This window comes from Engraulis encrasicolus, unplaced genomic scaffold, assembly GCF_034702125.1.
Source record: "Engraulis encrasicolus isolate BLACKSEA-1 unplaced genomic scaffold, IST_EnEncr_1.0 scaffold_1037_np1212, whole genome shotgun sequence".
NCBI classification, from domain to species: Eukaryota; Metazoa; Chordata; class Actinopteri; order Clupeiformes; family Engraulidae; genus Engraulis; species Engraulis encrasicolus.
The window spans coordinates 9,836-14,414 of NW_026944501.1; the positions used below are offsets into that span (position 1 = coordinate 9,836).

Sequence of the window (4,579 nt, forward strand, 5' to 3'; positions counted from 1 at the left end):
TGCTCATTAAAATCGGCTGATCCAGAGGCTGGTTGGATCAAATGTCTAGCAGGGCTTCGCTTTCTGAATCCCTGGACTGACTAGCCTGGCTATTGTTGTGACAACAAAAGCTCATATGAGCTTAGTCTGGTCAACCTCATGTTCTAACTGAGTTTTAAGACGTGGAATTAACCCTGTATGCTTCTGCATGGTGCTGCATTCAGGTAAACCAATTAGACAGCGGATTTAGATGTTGTGTGTGTGCTGATGGGAAGTGAAATTCCCCAATTGTAGTTAACTCGCTTGTGTCATTGTGATGCCATGTTGCCTAACCTCTATCATGCTGGAGCAGGCTGAAAGATCAAGATCAGTGTCAAGACCAAAATGTAGCCAAGTCCAATCTCAGGCACATCCAAATTCTTTTTGTCGGGTGCAGGCTCAAAATGTGAATTTCATGTAAGGTAATGAAAGAACTGCACACCTGTGAGTTCCCTTTTACTCCATGTGACGTTTCGGGCCTCCACGGCTCTTTCTCCCCTTACGGAAGGAAAATATATTTTTGAATATATGAAATGAAAATATATTATAATATACTACAATATATTGTTTGCCAATATATCATTTTATATTGTACAGCAGTATATTGCACAATATAAAGTGATATATTTTGCGGTATACGAGAATATAGACATTATTGCCGTTTTCGTATATTGACTTATGTATTGCATTATACTGTGAAATATATTGTTGGATATATGGAATTATATCCCATATAGTATATGACTTATTGATAAATCATATATTGATTTATGTATTGTATTATACTGTACAATATATTGTTGCATATATTGAATTATACCCCATAGTATATGGCTTATTGATGAATCATATATTGATTTATGTATTGCATTATACTGTACAGTATATTACTGCATATATGGAATTATACCCCATAATATATGGCTTATTGATGAATCATATACTGATTAATGTATTGCATTATACTGTACAGTATATTACTGCATATATTGAATTATATCCCATAATATATGGCTTATTGATGAATCATATATTGATTTATGTATTGCATTATACTGTAAAGTATACTGTTGCATATATTGGATTATATCCCATAGTATATGGCTTATTAATTAAATCATATATTGACTTATGTATTGCATTACACTACACAATATACTGTAACGTACTTTATACAAGGCATTTATGAAGTAATGTAATTACAACAATGACCAAACATCAATTCAATTCATTCAACTGTTGACATTGGTTTATTAAAAACATGAAACCAACCGACCCTTTAACACCACCGCTCCCACATGCAGAGACAGAGGGGCAGACAGGCAGGGAAACGACTTGACAACGACACCGGCCAATAGGCCAAATGCTGGTGAAACTTGCCTGTGGCCAGTAACAATTTCAGTCTCCCACTTTGGCCAGTAACTTGTACTTAATGTAAATGCAGAAATATTCTAAAAAAAAACCCAAAAAACAAAAAAAAAACCCAAATAAAACAAAAAGAAAACAAAACAAAAACTGTGGCTGTGGCCGGTAAGCGAAACACCTCACATAAAGCACTGGCACACATGCACGCGTGCACACACACACGCGCACACACACAAACACATACGCGTGCCCGCGCCCACACACACACACCCGCGCTCGCGCACACACACACACACACACCTTCAGATATATTTTTTTTTAAAAGAAAAGAAAGTGAAGGTGAATTCAGGGGCAGACCGCCCGCAGCCTCAGTCACTCAAGGTCAACAAGAGGGCTCATAGGCCTGTCCATGGACTTCTTTTTCTCTTGGTGAAGCAGTTCACAGATTCTTTTATTTAGCGACATCCGGATCTCCCCCATCCTCGCACCTGGATGTGCCTGAGCAACAGCATCTGCAAAAGTAAAGTAAAAAGAATGTTAACTCTCTAACCCATTGAAACTTGAAGGGTATGCCACTAGTTTGGGGCCAAATACACCGTTGGTTCATGAAGGGTTTTATTTTTCATGTTAAGCATTGTGTTACATTCTCATACTCCTTCCTTTCAATAGTCTGAAACAAGTGCCCAACATTGCCCAGCTTTGTAAACCCAGGTCAATGATTTTAACCACATTTAGCCCAATGAACCCTTGAATGTAACATGTTACATCAGCAAGTCTCACACATTCAATGTGCAGTTAATAATGTAGCTCAAGTAAACTCTAAATCTGGATGTCCTAACCCACTGCCCCTGACCCATCCAGTCCATACCCCCCCCCCGACACCGCACACACACACACAGCTCAGTACCCCCGCCCCCACACACACACCGTCCTACAACCAACCACACCTTCACCCTGCAATAAATAACTAGGTTACATCCATTCCATAATTAACATAAAAATAATAAAAACAGGGATACATTCATGTCTACATATCCCCCTCCCAACTTTTACCCTAGCTTCCATCCCCACCAGCAGTACCAACACTAGCTGCAGAGGTCCATTTTGTCCCACTCAATCTCTCTTATTCCCGGTTTATTCAGTAGCTTGATTGAATGAGGTATAAAGGATTTTTTGAAACGATTATATTTGCACCAAGGGAGTCTGAACCTCCTCCCAAAGTTCAGATAGATGTATTCCCCATTTAGTGCATGATCACCAGTGAGTGAGCATAGTAAAGGCACAGTATTGCTTACCATTTCAAGTACTGGAATGCACACCAGTCCATGTGACTATTTTTTCCTCCAGACCATCGCTGCATACCTCTTCAGCAACCTCTGCAAAAAAAGTTAAAAGAGCAACAGAAAATTAACATTCACTCACACACTTAACCTTAAATAGGCACAAGGATACCCACCAAGCTCATCACTTCTATATCATTGTCAGAATTGTGAGCTAAATCTGTGGGGGGGGGGGGGGGGGTTCGGTAGACTGGTGGAACTACAGCATTCTAGCTCGCAGTGGCAGAGCGTCGTAGTGGCACTCTGTGTCTCCTCCCGACAACAGGGAAGATAAGACACTGAAATCGCAGCAGCCAGCATCGTTAACAGTTGCACGTCTGTTCTTGGCACGAAGGCACTCTTTTATGAAGATGATGAAGCGAAGGAAGACTTAAACTCATGCATGTAACTGGCGAGAATGAATTCCGATGAACAAGAATGACTCGCGCATTCGTTTAAGAGTAAACATGAACACCAACATGACTCAATGAATGCAATTGCTGTGAGCAAAGCAAACTCCGAACTATCACAGAGCCGAAGACAACGACGTGTAGGCTACCGTTTTGAAATTCACCAATTTGACGACAAGGCTTCGTTAACCTCTAACAATAGCTCTACAAGAACGGGACAGTGCAGTTAGTTCGTGAGCAAGTTACTCAAAAAAACCTATTGATGTTACCACAATGGGAAAACCGAAGCAGCAACAGCTATGCTTTACCAAAAATAATGCAGGACATTGCCTCGTTTTACTATACTGTAGTGCCCATTTTTTAAGCAAGTTAGCGATGTGCATTTAGATCTCGTCGCACTTCACTTCTGCTTTGATTCCCTTGCGTTAGCCGAGTAAGCTAGGCGGCTAATTAACTGAGGCCTGGCTTTCTAGGCTGACGTTGGGGCTCAGCAGTATTAGCCAGATAGATGTTGCTAACGTTCTCTGACAAGCCAAATAAAGTGGGCTCACCTGAAATTGACCACTACAACCATATAATATCGACCCAAGTATTACGTTTACGTTTTCAAGATGTGTAGAACCAGACCTACTGTCAATGAGAACTACACACCATTTCGACAACGCAAATATCGCTATTTGTAAGCTTACAATAGCTTGGTAGCGCGGGAAATTCAAAAAATAACGTATTTCTAGTCCTTGGGGGAAAAAAATGAACAAACATCCAACTTCGATAACCACTTGGCTAAACTTTGCACATCAACCACTGTAGACGTTTCAGACTATATGCTTGTGTATTTATGTTAACAAAGTAACAAACTTGTCTTTATAACTTACCTCGAGGCGGCTGGTTGGTTTGTGTCACTGTGGTGGGGAGTCTGGCTGGCGACAGTGTGGAGCTAAAATCCGGACCGCGCTCGAGCCGAGACGGCTCTCTCGCCACTTTAGCTTCAGGTTGTGACGACGTGACGTAGGCGCGTCATACGTGATATGAGAGCTGAGATGATTCAATCAGAGACTCCTGTATATTGATCAATATATTATTATATATGGCCATATATGGTCCACCTAAAATGACTTTATAATGTCGAGTAAATGTCCAATCTCGTGCAAAATGTGCTTGCTGAACTAAAAACATCAAGAAATACAGACTGAATAGTGGAATACAGTTTTGTTTTGCCAGCCATATATTTTAAAATATATGGATCAATATATAGTAATATGTTGTTCAATAATATATTGCTATATATTTTCAAATATATGAGCGTGTTTGTGATATATTGTGATATATTTTCTAATGTATTGCAGTATAAATTGTAGTATATTGCAGTATATTTTCCTTCCGTAAGAGACTAAAAGAGTGAAGAGAGAAGACCAAAATAGACCTACTTCAGAAATGGTGTTGAGAGAGATCCAATTGTTTTACGGT

General features: G+C 39.9%; 1 long non-coding RNA gene across 1 annotated transcript; it reads right to left on the reverse strand.

The window, feature by feature from the left end:
- Positions 1 to 544: 544 nt before the first annotated feature.
- On the reverse strand, positions 545 to 4,242 carry LOC134441963 (uncharacterized). Its single transcript, XR_010033251.1, has 3 exons — positions 3,988 to 4,242; positions 2,679 to 2,759; positions 545 to 1,895 (listed from the first exon to the last, which is right to left on the reverse strand). It is a non-coding gene; the product is annotated as an uncharacterized LOC134441963 (long non-coding RNA).
- Between the last annotated feature and the right edge of the window lie 337 nt (positions 4,243 to 4,579).